The sequence below is a fragment of the Diceros bicornis genome, chromosome 14 (assembly GCF_020826845.1).
Source record: "Diceros bicornis minor isolate mBicDic1 chromosome 14, mDicBic1.mat.cur, whole genome shotgun sequence".
In the NCBI taxonomy this organism is placed as follows: Eukaryota; Metazoa; Chordata; class Mammalia; order Perissodactyla; family Rhinocerotidae; genus Diceros; species Diceros bicornis.
Genome location: NC_080753.1, coordinates 20,291,515 through 20,299,731, shown reverse-complemented (window position 1 = coordinate 20,299,731; position 8,217 = coordinate 20,291,515). Strand labels below are relative to the sequence as shown.

Sequence of the window (8,217 nt, the reverse complement as noted above, 5' to 3'; positions counted from 1 at the left end):
CCTCCTTGCCCCCCGCCTCGTGTTAGACTCTGTTACACTACATCTAGGGGAGTTTTTCTTGGCGCAATCATGGATTTGTCTCTACTTTTGACATAGGCCACAGAACAATTGTTCTCAAAGACGGCGAAAAGGAAAATGTAGTAACCGTGACAGAATCCTCTCTTCCACCTGCTCCTTCATTTCCGGCCTCTCTGAGGAGGTTTAGAGGGTACCACGGCTGCTCCCCTCCCTCAGCCCCATAGGCTGCCCCTCCTCCCCTAACCTCCTTCAGACATTGTGCTATTAGTTAAGGAGAATTTTAGAACTGTCCACAATAAACGTTAGACAACTGGGATATGTTTTATTCTGAGATTTTTTTCCCCCCAGTCAGCTCTGAAAAACTGTTAACTTGGACCAGGATTCTTTAGACTCCAAAGGAGCTAAGATTGTGAATGTAAAGAGTCAAGTCTTTAAAGTACCACGGCTTCTGTTCTTCTCCACATCCAAATTGGTGGTCAGTTGCTTCACTGACTTGCTGTCCATTTCTAAAACTCTTCCAAGTTGGGTGCATTGTCCTCAACAACGTATATAAAAATCAGCTCCTGATCTCTTACTGAAAAACTTCAGTGCCTCATGGTTACCTGCAGGATGAAGTCCAAAGAGTTAGCCAAGCTGCTAAGTACAGTTGTTTAGGTTGTACACTGCACAGTGCTAAGGTGCACCATACTCTGAACAACCATACTGAGGCCTTGTAATAAGCAAAGCATTCAAGGCTCTTCACAGTACATTTCCAAGCAACTCTTCTAACGTTATGTTCCCTAAGCCAATAGGTGTACTTTTAACTTTAGCCTGTCTGGTCTCACCCAACACACCTTGAAATTCCTACATCTGGACCTTTGCACAGACTCTTCCCTTAGCATGAGGAGCACTGCTTCCTCAACTCCACCTAGTCGAGTCTTCTCAGTCCTTCAAAACCTACCTTAAGTTCCACCTTCTTTGTGACATTTTCCATGCCCACCCCACCTGGAAGCCATCATTATTTTTTCTGAACTTCTGTAGTACTTGCTGTCAATAGCCCCATGAGCCACACTCCACACAGCTGGGACTTAGGTTCTCATCCTATGTATTCTATATCTCCAACTAGATGGTGAGCATTTGAAGATCGAGCCCATGTTGAACATCTCCTGAATTTCCTCCAGCACCAGACACAGTGCCTGACACACAAAGTGTGCTCAATAAGTTGTTGATCTACTGGTTGGTTGGTTCAAGTTGTTTTGTGAAGAACCCACTCACCCTCTCCCCAACTCCCTTGTTATTTTACTCCAGTTCCTGGACTTTCATAATAACAAAGATTCCAGAAAGCTGATATAGGCCATTTCCTTCAAATAAACCCATGTTTTCATATAACAAGCAGTAGAGTTTTCTATAAAAGAAACCCTCTGTTTGGGATCCATTAAATATGCCAAATGATAATGATAATAAAACAATATCCATTTATTTAGTGCTTACTAACTATGTGCACATGGACTAAATACTTTACACATACTATCTTATTCAATCCTAAGCAAACCTTGAGGTAGATATTTATATTTTCCCAGCTTCACAGATGAATTACTGAAGGCTCAAATAGATAAAGCAATTTGTCTGAAGTCACAGAGCTAGCTAGTGATGGCGCCAGGATGAACCCAGTGCTTCTGAATCTCAAGGGCTTTAACCACTGGGCTGGTCCACAAGATTTCCCAGGGCCGGTCCACAGCACTTTTGAAGGGCGTGCTGGTGGTAAGGCGCTCTGTGGGTTCAGGGCTGACCCTGATGTGGCCAGAGGACTCGGTTGTCATAGCGTGTCTGCCAGAAACTAGTTAATAGGCCTTATCTTTAAAATGAAGAGATTGGACTAGATTCCTTCTTGTTCTAAGAATTTACGAAGCTACAAAAAAGTAAAGACACGGTCCTTGCTCTCAGGAATTTACAATCTTGTTGGGGAGGAGAGGTGGAAGACTTAGCAGAGGAAGAGCCAGCTAAGGGAGACTGTCCCAGCCAGGTGAGAGGTTGAGATCCGTGGGGTCAAGCACGTCAGCGGATCAGATCAGAGAAGCTGATGCTGTTTCTCTGCAAGCAGAGCGGGAGCTTGGATCTGCCATCAGAGGGATGCCTTTTCTTGAAGAAGGACAATGAGCTTGACCTTCACAACAGGGCCTGGGGAGGCCTGCCAATGGAGTGGCGCATATCGCCACCCCAGGATGTTTATCAGCCAGGCCATTTTGACCCTTCAACGAGATGTTTCTCGAGCAAATTTTTTGGAATTTTGGTGGGCTCTGACCTGCAGTTTTCACTTCCAAAACAACTTGACTTTTCTAAAGTGGTAATTTCATTTTCATGATAATACTAAACTGAAGCCACATGATCTCTAATTGGAAGCAGGTCTTGGGCTGCAGAATTGCCAAGAAGCAGTAAGAAACATGCTTATTCTACTACTTTGCTTGAGGCACTCAGCATTTTTGAATGCCTGGGCAGAAATATAGTTTTTTAAATAAAGCCAATCCCTGAGAGAGGAGGGGGTGAGGGGAGGGGAAGGCGAGGAAGAGATGGGGGTGGTTAGAAATGGGAGAAGGGATCTTTTTTTTTTTAATCCAAAGAGAGGAAGATAATACTCTTTATTTTTGTATTTGAATTGTCCTGTCTGTGTCTGCCATCTTTTGGTATTAGCGAAATCGGGGTGTGTCCTGGGTGTCTTGAGGTGGGGGTGGGAGTGTAGCTGATGTTCTTACAACTTTCAAGTTTGCTGTTCTGATTTCCTCCAGCCCAGCAGAGTGTAGGGCCAACCTCACAGGGATGCTGGGAATTACTTCTTTTTCTATTTTCTTTCTCATATCACTTCACTTGTCGTATTAATTGTATCCTGATGAGAGATGCAGTAACTCCTCCTCCGGTGGCAGTTGGAAGATTGTTTTAATAAGTGTCTCTGGAGGGAGACAAGAAACCAGTCATAGCTTTTTTTTTTCTTTTACAGAGCAGCAAAAAGTGTCCCAGGGAAGGCTCCGGAAAATACTGACATGAAGGAAATCTTTTAATGATGTTTTTAAAAAGAAACAAAACAAATCCCTCTCTGAAAACAAAAATTATATAACGGATTAAACGCATATCAGAACTTTCTGACAGAAGCCAAAGCTGTTTTCTAAATACAGTCGAGAGCTTAGTAATCACATGATGTTTTTTGAGATGCTTTGCTTCCTGCTGCCCTCAGTTTCCTGCAAGGCACCGTTTTAGAGAGATCTGCTGGAGGGGACTCCAGGTTCTGTGGCTCTGTCCCACTCTGTCAGTTAATATTTTCCTGAGTGCCGCTCTGAGCCTCGGCTGGCTGGCAGCTGCACGGGTCTCCTTCTCCTGACGGCAGCGTCTCTCGGCAGCCCTGTCCCTTCCTGTGCCCGCTGTCCCTCCTGCTTGCCCTGTCGCGTCTGGCATTGGGCCTTTCTGCCAGGGCTGCCCATTGCTTGCACTGTACCAGAAGAATCCCTGGCATGATTCTTACTCTCGCTTTCCCACTTTGCACACCATAGGAAAGGAAAGCTATAAAAGGAAATACGAAGAAGGGAGCAAGCAAGGGGCAAAGTGATGGGGGAAAGAGAAAGTTCTAGATTTCAGCTTTAACTGTTGCCTGTAAAAAACCACTGCACCCTGGGTTGGGAAAGGGTAGCTCAGAACTTGGGTTGAAAGAGAAAGTCTTGAGGGTGAGAATATTTAGAAATGCAACCACAATGCCTCAAGATAGATGTGACTCAGTGACTTCCCAAAACATGGATTTCAGATAAATATCACGTTACATCCTTCTTGTACTTTTCATTTGATTTTTCTAAGGCGATCATTGACGTTTTTAATCTAAACCCTGCTGGCTTACGCACTCACTGCAGTTTCCAAGGAAGGCATGCAGGTGGTGAAGGTCCAGTAGGGACATTTACTTTCTCCTGATGTTCCCAAGGACCCCTGGGCCCTGAAGCCCTAAGAAGCCAGAACATCTGGTCCATTTCAGCAGTTTATTCACAAGTTCAGCCAGTCATCTGGATGTTTTATCTATACAGTGCCAAACATCTGGGTTGACATTTTTTTAACCAGACTTACTAGATGTTTTGGCATTGTGTAGACAGGAATTCAATTTTTTAATAGATATTTCTCTTCTCATCTGAGATTCTTAGTAACCAGTACTCTGCTACAAGGAAGGAGATACAAAAGAAGACTTTTTTTTTTTTTTTTTTTTTTTTTGCTGAAGACTTTCTTAATAAGTCTGCATTTATGCAATCATTGAAAAGTAGACAATTTTGCCGATTACATTTTTGGGAGTATCCAAACAACTTTAAATAATCAGTTTGATTGCTGTACATTTTTGGAGGTATCTACACAATTCTAAATCAGTGGTTTGATTGCTTTGCTTTTTCACTGGTAGACAAAATTGACCAAAATAATATGGTGTGTTGATCTTAACAAAACACAACCTTAGATGTTCCAAATTCATTTTCAAAGAATAAGAACTTTAATGCTTTTGGCAAGAGCTTACAAACATTGAGAATTGAATGACTCTTGAAAACAATTTATAATTAGGTTATCTCTGGATTTTTAAAAATATTTATTCTTTTAAGTAAGATTGTAAGACCTTGGAGGACAGATATGATTTTTAAAAAAGCTTTATCATCTAATTGGTTGCTGCTGTTGAGAATGGTGGTGGTGGAAATGATGGTGTTAGGGGCAGATAGAATGGGAGTTTAAATTTTTTCATTTAAAGAGTTATTTTATGCTGTTTATCTTTCCCTTGTATGTTTTAGACTGTAAGTAAATGAAAATGTAGTGATTTGTACATTGAAAACTCATGGTGTTTCAAAACACTAGTGAACTGGAAGCACCTTTCTTTCTCCCCAAAACAGCAGGAGAAGTTGATAACTTGCTAAATTTTTTGTGCTATGTTGCTTCAGTCTTGGGGGAGGGAGGAACTAGGTATGTGAACAAAGATTTGCCCTTATTCTGGGTGCATTTTTACCATCAACTCTCTGTGTAAGCCTTGACCAAATCCCTTCTCAGTGCACGAACCTGGGTGAAAGTAGGGAAAGGCAGAGAGTGGTGTTGGTCTGGGTGGGAGATCTAAGAGGTCAGGGCTCTTTCTTCTCCTAAGGCGAGTACAGAAATCAAAGAGCCAAAGGCAGCTGTTAAGAGTTCGAGTACAGAGCCAGGGGGTGATCAAGCAGCAGCAGGAGCAGGTCAAGAGTGATCAAGCACTGGTCCTAGGGGATAGTCTGGAACAGGGACAGTTAAAGCTGGAACAGCTGAGTCCATCCAAAATGGTTTTTATGTGCTTGATACATTGTCTGTTGGAGACCAGTCATATTTAAATGGCCAGAAATGGGACAATGCCTCATGTCTTAAGATTCTCCTTTGTTAACTCAGAGGTTAGTTACTTCCTACTCTGAGATTGTGTGGTTCTATATGAGAAATGATGCTCACGATTTCCTATTGGTGAAAACATCAGATGTTAAGTTGTTTCTGAATTTCATTTGTCCATGCTCTATTGCCTGTATGACTTTTCAAGAACGAAATCATGCACTTCCTGCAGCAGACGCTCAATAAATAATGCTGACCAACTGACCATGATAAGTAGAATTTACCTTTTAGGTAAATGAAATTTCACATAGTGAAATTTAAGGTTTTCAGGGACAATATTTAGGATTCTAGGCTACCTCTTGTTTGTCCCACTTTTGAAAATGATATTCCTCTTCTTGGTTTCTCTCTAGGAGTATGTTTTAAGGCCAAAGAGTAGTTGGCAGTGCTTATGTTAACACTGAGGATATATGGAACATCTTTGTTCTGCTCATCCCATTATGCATTCAGCTTCTCATAAGGGCTAATCGTTGGCAAGAATATGAAGTTGGGAAAGGTTTGCCTTTAGAACCCTTTTACACTTCTGTGGTCTTCTTGTTTCCACTAGACATTAAGTTCCTCTCTGAAAGAGCTTTGTTCCCTTGTTGCTCTTTTATGAATACTGGTAGGCATTTAACAGATGTGATCCATAACTAGGAGAAAAACAAACCTAGATGACAGAGAAGTTGAAATTGGCAGAGAAGAATTTTAAAACTCTTATTTTACCTATGGTCAAAGAGTTAAAGGGAAATGTGAGAGTAATGAGGAAACAGATAGTAAATCTCAACAGAGAAATGGAAATTACACACAAAAGAAGAACCACATGGAAATTCTAGAGTTAAAAAATGTAATATTAGAAATGAAAAACTCAATACAAGGGCTTAATAACAGGTTGAGCACTGAAGAATAAAAGAGCAATGAGCCTGAAGATAAGAAAATAAACAATCCAAAGTGAAGCACACACACAAAATAGACAAATACAAAAGGAACAGAACATCAGTGATCTGTGGGACAAAAATATCTATCATATGTATAATTGGAATCCCAGAAAGAAAAGACAGAAAGAATGGGAGAGAAAAATATTTGAAGAAATTAAGGTTGAGGTTTAAAAAAAATGATAAAAATATGATTCTACAGATCCAAAAAGCTCAATGAACCTGGAGCAGGATAAACACAAACCTAGGCGTTTCATGATCAAAATGCTGAAACCCAAAGATAAAGGGAAAAATCATAAAAGAAAAGAGACACCCTACAAACAGGGGAACAGGGATAAATTTGTATGTTGGGATCTCACTAGAAATGACACAATGTAGAAACCAGGATAAAAGCATCTTTAAAATGCTGAAGGAAAAAAATTCAGCCAAGAATTCTGTATCCTACAAAAATAACTTTCAAAGATTAAGGTAAAAAAAAAATACATTTTACATAAACAAAAGCTCAGAGAATTTGTCATCCCCAAACCATCAGTAGAAGAAAAGTTAATCTTCAGTCAGAAGGAAAATGATACCAGATAGTCACAGATCTACAAGAAAGAATAAAGAGATTTGGAAATGCTAAATATGTGATAAATGTAGAAGAACTCCCCTCCAATTTCCTTAAAAGCCAGTAGATGCTTCAAAGCAAAAAGAATAACATTGTTTTGAGATTTATGACATATGTAGAAGTAAAATGTATGATAACAATAGTACGAAGTAGAGGAGGTGGGAAAATGGAAGTATAATTTTGTAAGGCTCTTATGTAATATATGACATGATATGAAATGATAAAATACTTTTTGGTAGACCATGATAAGTTAAAGTTACATATTATAAATCTTAAAAAATAAAACAAAAAACAAAGTGGTATAGGTAAACAGCCAACTGATAAGATAAAATGAAATACTAAAATATACTCAATCTAAAAAAAAGGCAGGAAAAGAGAAAAGGAACCAGAAGCAGACAAGACAAATAAATAGAAAAGATGATAGACTTAAGTCCAACCACATCAATGATTACACTAAATGTAAATAGATTAAACACTTCAATAAAAAGGTAGAATTTATCAGATTGAATTAAAAAGACCCAAATGTATGCTGTCTATAAAAAACCAATTTTAAATGTAAAACACATACATATTAAAAGTATGTAAACTGTAAAAAGTAAAAGGATGTAAAAAGATATACCAGGTACACACTAATCATAAAAAAGCTAGCATGACTATACTAGTATCAGACAATGTAGACTCAAGATAAGGAGTATTTCCAGAGACAAAGAGGGACATTTTAAAATAACAGGGTTGGGCCGGCCCCGTGGCTTAGCGGTTAAGTGCGTGCGCTCCGCTACTGGCGGCCCGAGTTCAGATTCCGGGCGTGCACCAACGCACTGCTTCTCCGGCCATGCTGAGGCCGCGTCCCACATACAGCAACTAGAAGGATGTGCAACTATGACACACAACTATCTACTGGGGCTTTGGGGAAGAAAAGGAGGAGGATTGGCAATCGATGTTAGCTCAGAGCTGGTCTTCCTCGGCAAAAAGAGGAGGATTAGCATGGATGTTAGCTCAGAGCTGGTCTTCCTCGGCAAAAAGAGGAGGATTAGCATGGATGTTAGCTCAGGGCTGATCTTCCTCACACACACAAAAAATAATAAAATAAAATAACAGGGTTAATTCATAAAGTAAACATTATAGTTTAAAATATATGTGAACCTAATAACAAGACTTGAGAAAATATAAAGCAAAAAACTTACAGAACTAAGAAAGTAAAAGGCAATTCCACAATTATAGTTGGAGACTTTGACACTCTCTTTCAGTAACTGCTAGAACAAGGAGAAAATCAGTTAAAGCGTGGAAGACTTTATT

General features: G+C 39.9%; 1 long non-coding RNA gene across 1 annotated transcript in view; it reads right to left on the bottom strand.

Moving 5' to 3' along the window:
* Positions 1–286: 286 nt before the first annotated feature.
* The window catches only part of LOC131413606 (uncharacterized), an 83,801-nt gene continuing 75,870 nt past the window's right edge, over positions 287–8,217 (bottom strand). Inside the window, exon 5 of the long non-coding RNA XR_009221989.1 lies at positions 287–620. This is a non-coding gene — a long non-coding RNA (uncharacterized LOC131413606). The remainder of the gene's footprint in view (positions 621–8,217) is intronic.